The sequence below is a fragment of the Carex rostrata genome, chromosome 31 (genome assembly GCF_964058835.1).
Source record: "Carex rostrata chromosome 31, lpCarRost1.2, whole genome shotgun sequence".
NCBI classification, from domain to species: Eukaryota; Viridiplantae; Streptophyta; class Magnoliopsida; order Poales; family Cyperaceae; genus Carex; species Carex rostrata.
In genome coordinates this window covers 876,986-885,746 of record NC_135948.1, presented here as the reverse complement: position 1 = coordinate 885,746, position 8,761 = coordinate 876,986, and positions in this window count along the sequence as shown.

Sequence of the window (8,761 nt, the reverse complement as noted above, 5' to 3'; positions counted from 1 at the left end):
AAAAATATTAAAATATTTCTTAGTGTGCTCTTGGAAAAAAAAATAGTTTGAACCTAAGTTATTGATCCCTGTTAAAAAGTAACTTCTAGTTAAATACAAAAATTATTATGGTCCTTCTATTTTAAAAAAAAAAAATTTGTCGAACAGAATAAGACAAAATTATTTCTCATCAACTTTTTTTTTCAAAATGAATACAATATCTTAGAATTTAAATGTACTAGAAGGACTATAATATTTTCTTTATTTACTTAGAAGTGATTTTTGAATCGGGATGAATAACTCATATCCAAAAAAAAAAATATTCAATAACACACAAAGAAATATTAAAATTTTTCTTACAGTTGCAAAAATTTCGGCTTGAAAATGTTGATATGGGTTATTTATCGCAGTCTTTCTAATATTCAAATTATGTACTATTCCATCTATTTTCAAAGAAATATATAAAATATATCTAATATTTCAATAAAAAAATTATAACATTTTATGTTTTATTAAAAAAAATATAAAAAAAACCGTAAACCGTAAACTTAATTTCCGGTTTCATGAAAAAATATCTATTTTGAAATCTAAACTGCAATTTTAATTTTTGGCTTTATGAAACTGTGGATTTGTTATGCGGTTTTTATAGGGCTAAAACTATGGAATTTATTTGCGGAAAGTAGGCCTAAAACTGTGAAATAAAACTGATGTTTGGGCAGTTTTTGAATTTTTGTATAAAAAGAGCGTAGATTTCGAATTTTATTTAATTTTTTTAGATATCAGTAAAAATTTCGGCAATTATGTTGAGTTGCACAACTTAATTTTTGAGAGAAATTACAGTAGGATCGAATTTTTATTCAAATTAACGATACTATCCTCTTCATTGTGAAGTGTCAAGCACTCAAGCATATCAAATTAATTACTCATCTCTCCTTCTCCGTACACGAATTAGATAACTATTTTATTTTTCTAAATCCATTATTTGGGTCATCTGGAGACTGGAGATATGGAAGATAGAGATATTCTGTAGTTGTTTAATTAAATCTGACTGACTAGACAGGGATTTTTATAATAGCATGTGGTCAATGAGCGTATCTCAGGCATTGGAAACGAGGATTTCATCTACTTGCCTGTATCAAAAGGTTTCTCTCAGATTGATTTGTTCAAGTGATTTGATTTTCTGTATCTTTTTCTATGATCGGAAAAGTCTTCCCGTTTTGACTTCTATTCCTCCCTTCTAACCATACTGACAAATGACTCGTGGGAAATATGTTTTCGGTCTATCAAATATTCAAATGCATTTGCGAAAAATAAAATATATATGAGGGATTAAGTTAAAATAATTTTTGAGTTACAACAAGCATTTTTCTACATTTTTAAAGTCTAAATCTTTGATCCAAACCGTTAGATGTGATATCTACAATAAAATGTGCTTGGAGACCAAATTTTATATTTTTTGAAATTTTTTTACTATTTATTAAGATGTGTACGAAATTCAATAGTCTAAATTTGACTAGTTTTTATACCCATCTTAATAAATAGTAAAAAAAATTTCAAAAAATATAAAATTTGGTCTCCAAGCACATTTTATTGTAGAGATAAGAGATCACATGTAACGGTTTGGATCGACGATTTGAACTTTCAAAATGTAGAAAATACTTGTTGTAACTTAATCCCTCCTCAATATATATATATTTATATAAAAGTGGGTAACCCTACCTGTTTCATATTGAAGCAAAGATAGTTCTTACAATAAAATTGAAATTGTAAAAAAAGCATAAAAACTAAGTTCTTATATCAAAAGCACGTAACATCAAGCTAAAAGTCACATAATAACAAGCTAATCAGTCTAAAACGAAAGGCAAAAAGAACAAAATCAGTTCATATCAAAGAACTAAAAATCACTGGAGCAAGTAGCCCTAGTAAGACTAGCATATGAAGAAGTACTGGGAGAATAAGAAGAAGATGATCCAGGAGAGGTAGGATCTGAATCAGAGGGCAGCATACTAGCATTCAGATTAGCTAACTTAGCTCTGTCTCTCAGGTGGGCTGATAGATTCGACTCCTCTGACCCAAGTCCTTGAGTTTCATCTGAAAGGTAGCTTCCCTCTCCTGGGGTATCGAAATCTGACAATATTATCAGACTGCCTACCTGGACCAAGGGAGAGGCATCCATAAGTATAATCAAGATTAGTTCAAAGAAAGTATCATCTTATATGACTTTACACCAATAAGAAGTAAGTGATACTGGTAAGTGAAGGAATAGAGGAATCATTAAAGTGTGACTTATTTCTTGCTAACCAAATGACTCAAAAAGTGGTTGCCCTAATTAATTCAACTAAAATGGTATCTTTTAGAGGTATACATGCGTCTAAATACCATAGATCTTCTAAAACTGTACAATCATATTAGAAACCATTATGCTGAGCAATTCATGACCAACTAGCTGTAATAAAGGGATACACAACAAATATGTGATCAATTGTTTCAAAAGACCCAGAAAAGGGGCAAGTCAAATCGCCTTGCCAACCTCATTTAGTTAAATTAGATTTGGTGTGAATACCATCATTCCCAAGTAACAATAAAAAGACTTTGATTTTGAGTGGTATTTTGGACTTCTAAATTGTTGTAAATTGGGTATTTGAAAAATCTCCAAATTCTAATCACAAGTAGAGGGAATGAACAGTAAAAATGCCAGAGGAGGTCCTTCTTGAAGTGATATGATCAGAGGTATCAGATACACTATGAAAATTAATGGAAAGTTGTATATCATTCCATTCAGTAAGTAAGATACCAGTTAATTGCTTAGTAAACCTTGGAGAAAAAGAAGAATTAGAGAAAACATCAGAAACAGTTATAGTAGGATTGGTTGCAGTTTTGAAGAGATCAGGGTAAACAATATAGAGCAAATTCACCATGCCATCTATCAAGTCAAAAGGTTGTATCACGACCATCATTAACATGTCAATTAAGTCCTAATTCAAAAATCTGATGGTAGCTAAGGATGCCATTTTAAGAGTGAGATGATCTAGAAGTATCTAAACTTGAGCTACCATATTTATTAAATGCTTCCAAGAAACAATGAACTCATATTGTCTATGGTAATTCAAATTTTAAGTTTTTACATAACAAATTCAGATTGTCTGATCCATATTGATCCGGATTTTAATCAAATATTGAGTATTCAAATCCTAAATATGAGGTAATGCAAAGCAATTTTTTAAACCTTCGTAGAGGCAAAACCGTGAGGCACCGCAGAATTGAACTCTTTATCTTTGAGTAACCAACATGTTAAACTAAATGCACCGTTAATCACTACAAAAACTGAAAACAAATGCGATTGAAAGTAAATAGATGAGTTCAGAGAAATTTGACACACGGGATGTTAACGGAGTTCGGCAAAATAAAGGCCTACGTCTCCGGGGCTTCGCAACCTCTTCTAGGTGCACCTTTCTATTACCCAATACGAAAGGATTACAACTTGTGAGCCGTTGAGCCCTTACAATCCAAGCGGGAAGTCAATCAGCCAACTAGAGATGAGAACAAGGTCTCAAAATTTAGAATCTCAAGATAAACACTTAATATATCACTCTAACATAATCTAACTCAAGATTAGTGAAGTGTGTTTGAGATGTTTGAGGGATTTTCAAGTTTTAAGCTCTCACAGCAATGAAATGACTAAAGCTCTCAAAAAATCGTGTTTTAAAATATTAGGGTCGGCTAAGATACTTTGGGAAGAAAGCCCAAAGCTCTAGGACAGCTCAAAAATGAGATATTTTGACTTAAAATGTTACCAACGTTTTAGTTCAAAATGCGATTTAGGGTTTCAATTTTCTGATAACTCAGTAAAACGTTACCAACGATTGTAAAACGTTACATAACGATTTGTACTGTAAAACTTGATCAAAAACAAAAAAAATTTAAGGTTGATTTTAATTAAAACGTTACAACGCTGATTTAATTAAGTCGTTGTAACGATTGACAAACGTTACCACCGTTTGTGATTAAATACCGAGTTTGATCAAGCTGTACTTCAGCGTTTCTGATAGGCTAAAATCGTTATAATGTTTTACAAACGTTACCAACGTTTGTTCCATATTGAAACAACATCAAACATACTTTACCAAGTTTATAATTTTACAATTTAAATCCTTGATAGTCTTCATGATTTCTTCAGTCCAAGCACTCTACATTGCAATTCCAATTGACTTGAACCTATATATCTTTCAAGTAGAAAAAATCGTAAAATTCAATAATTGTATGTTTTTGCAAATTAGTCAAATAGATGAAAAAGATTATTGCTAGAACAACACAACAATCCTGTAACTTTTTTCCAGTGCTACATCCCATTTATAATGTAGAGTATCTTTTAAGATTAAATTTTGAGTGAGGCTATGGTACTATGCATAACGCACTTGAGTCCATATTATGAATGCATATTTCATTATGTGAAGTTCAAACAATCGATTTGAACTATTCATCATGATCTCCATATGAAAATATACCTGGAGATCGAATTTTAAATTAGAAAATATACTAATTTTTTAGACAGGCATAAAATCACTATTTTTGGATGGTCCAGGAGCTTTAGATCAAGTTATTTTGGATCTATTAAAAAAAGATAAAAATTCTAAGAAATGTAAAATTTCATCTCCAAATATATTTTTACATGGAAATCATGATAAACAGTTCAAATTGATTATTTGAATTTTAAAAATTAAAATATCAGTTCATAGTACGGAGCGAAGTGCGCAATGCATAGTACCGTAGCATTACTCAATTCAATTTTTTCTAGATAATTGAAGGTGGTCAAATATATAAAAAAAAAAAAATTATATTTAGAAACAAGAGAAAACCGCGTCACTTTTTTTTTTCAGAAGTCAAAAACTTTGTTTGCACATTTCCAAATAAAATCTACCCAATCCGGATTTGAGTCCGACTGATTTTTGAAATTTATTACGCTTTAGAAAAGTCTTTCTGGGAAATATTTAACGTGTTGATTCGAGTTGTGAATTTGATTGACTAAAATCTTCCTCCATCAGGTATTAAATATTAATTCATTTACTTATGATATAACATTGTGATATTATTCTACAACTAATGTTCACATTATGACATTTTTACGAGCACAAGTGTATGTATAAACACGAGTGTTGTAAAGAATGGTATGCGGTTGTCGGACGGACAAGGTATCGTCAAGCGATTAATCATAAATAATTAGTCAATGTAGTCATTGCTAATAACTAATCGGCCGATTAATCGGTTTAAATAGACGTTTTTTACAACACTGACAAACATGTGACGATTGTGATGGTACCATTGGCGTGGTATTTGCATATTCATTAAGGCAAAGGCTTCTATGGACCAAAGGACCTATTTGTAAAATGAACATATTTTTATTTTCAAAGTTCAAACAGTCGATCCGAACCGTTCATCTTGTTCTCCATATTAATATGTACTTGGAGACCAAATTTTATATTTTTCTGAATTTTTTTACTATTTATTAAGATGGGTACAAAATTCAATGGTCTGAATTTGATATTTTTTGTACCCATCTTAATAAATAGTAAAAAAATTCAGAAAAATATAAAATTTGGTCTCCAAGCATATATTAATATGGAGAACAAGATAAACGGTTCGGATCGACTGTTTGAACTTTGAAAATAAAAATATGTTCATTTTACAAATAAGTCATTTGGTTCATAGAAGCATCACTCATTTATTAAAGGCGGAGACACATCACGGCTGTGACGGTAACATTTCCGTACATCAAAATTGAACTAAATCTATGAACCTGTTCATGATATCATTATAGAGATCTTGCAATTAAATCTGACATAATTTGACAACCGACACAATGTCTATAATGCATCAAGCTTGGCACATATTTTAAAATTTAATAATTTATTACAGTGTAGTTGCATTTGTTCAGTGACATGCAAATATACGTTTATTTTGAAGAGGATTCCGATTATATCGTTCCTCGATTTCTTAAATTTTAATAACTCAAAAATTTAAATCTAAATATATCAAAACCAAATCTGTATAAATTATATCAATTTTTCTACATCTACGAAAAAAATGACTACATGGCTGTGACATGCATTAGAACTTGTAAATTTCACTGACAGTGACAACTTATAAATATTGAGTATAAAGTATTCAATTTATGTCAAAATATTTCACTTTCGTGTAAAAGAAATAATATTGATCTCATCTGTTGTTTTAAGTTTATTGCATATATTTAGATTTCATAAAAGATTACATAGAAACAAAAAAAGGAAACGATCTTTGTTGTTGCCATATGGCAACATAAGGAAAAAAAAAAAAAACCGGGATCACTTATTTTCAACTTCATAAAATAAGATAAATTAGATACTTGGATGAATACTCAGCCAGTGGCCAGTGCTTCAAATTGGGATAGCTGGATAGGTTAGGGTTCAAATGTTTGTGGTTTTTGTATTTTATTGTGTCTTACTTCTTTTTTTTTTAAGTTGAAACGGTCAATTTGATCTGCTTAATATAATTTTTGTATTAAAATGTGTATTCAGATTAAATTTTTTATGTTTTGAAATTCTTTTATTATTTATTTAAATAGATATAAAATCTTTGTTTCTATATCATTCTAAAACTATGATTTTGTATCTGTATAAAAATATAAGTAAAAATTTCCAAAAAAATTATAAATATTTTTTCTTCAAATATATTTTAATATGAATATTTTATTGAGTAGTTCAAATAGATTATTTCCACATAAAAATAGAGATAATAAACACGAGACATGATCGCGCGTAAAACATACATGAGGCATTCGAACATTCGTCGTATAGGTATTTCCGAGATTTTTATTTTACCCAACAAAAAAAATATTTTATTAAAAATAACCACGATTCGGCGGAATTTTTAAAAATACCCAGACCGCGGATTTTTTCCGCGGCCTGGAATTTTTATTCTGGGCCGCGGAAAAAATCCGCGCTCCGAATTTTTTTTTTTAGAGTTTTTTTATTCTGGACGCGGCTCGATTTTTTTTTTTTTTTTTTTAGAGTTTGGAGAAAGAAAATTGGTTTGGTGTTTTTTATAATACATGTATATATAATATAATATATGTATCTATAATATAATATATGTATAATATAATTATATATAATTAAGGTTTTTGTATAATTATACAAAAATCTAAATTACTCTACATGCAAACTAAAAAATTCCACAATTAATAATTACACTACAAAAACCTGAATTATACTAAACAAAATATCGATCGTTGTACGTCTACCATCGAATGAAAACTTAAACTGAGTTTTTGAGGCACCAAACGATATTTTTTTGAAATTTTGATGCTTCTGATGCGACGTTGCTTGGTGTACCACCTAGGCAAAATCGGATCCGTCTCGTTCTCCACTTTCCGAAAAGTGCTCATACGCGCAAATCCGACTTTCCGAGCCAAAGTTATGGATGTTTAAAGTTTTTTCTTGCGGTAGAACTTTGGAAATTCATAACTAAATGTACAAAAATCCAAATAAATTGAAATTTGTGTCAATTATGTATATTTTTGAATGCTCTACATGCTGGTGTAATCATTTTTGCAGTTTGGTCCCTATATCAGTCAAGACTTACTAATTTATCAGTAGAGGTCAAATTTGATATATATATACATATATACACATACATATATAAATATGAGGAGGGATCAAGTTACAACACTTGAAAGTTACAACAAAGTTACAACATCATTTTTTTTCATTTTCAAAGTCCAAATTGTCGATCCAAACCGTTAGATATTCAATCTATATTAAAATGTGCTTACAGACCAAATTTTACATTTTTTGAAATTTTTTTGCTATTTATTAAGATGGGTACAAAATTGCTGTTTTTAATGGTGCAGAATTTTAATAAAAACAGCGATTTTGTACCCATCTTAATAAATAGCAAAAAAATTTCAAAAAATGTAAAATTTGGTCTGCAAGCACATTTTAATATAGATTGAATATCTAACGGTTTGGATCGACGATTTGGACTTTGAAAATGAAAAAAAATGATGTTGTAACTTTCAAGTGTTGTAACTTGATCCCTCCTCTATAAATATATTACATATACATATATATAACTATATTATATTTACATATACATATATGGATTTGGCTAATATGCTATGGGTTGCATAGAGGCCTCCCGTGCTACGGCTCTATATTCAACTTTTTAAAATCCTAATGGTCGATCCGAACCGTTCATCTTGTTCTCCATATTAATATGTGTTTGGAGACCAAATTTTATATTTTGTGGAAATTTTTTACTATTTTTTTAGATTGATTGAATATCGCTGTTTTTTATGGTCCAGATTTGTCTGAAAAAGAATGATTTCCAATAAATCTAAAAAAATAGTAAACAATTTCCAAAAAATGTAAAATTTGATCTCCAAACACATATTAATATGGAGAACAAGATGAACGGTTCGGATCGACCGTTTGGATTTTAAAAAGTCGAATATTGTGCCGTAGCACGGGAGGCCTCTATGCAACCCATAGCACCGTAGCCAAGTCATACATATATTATACATATATTATATATACATATACATATATTATACATATAAAAAAAATGAGTTTATAAAAAAAAATCAAACCATGGATATTTTCTTTCTCCAAACTCTAAAAAAAAAGAAAATTCGGGCCGTGAAAAAAATCCGCGCCCCGAAATAAAAAACTCTAAAAAAAAAAAAAAAAATTCGGGGATCGGATTTTTTCCGCGGCCCAGAATAAAAATTCGTAGTCTAGATATTTTT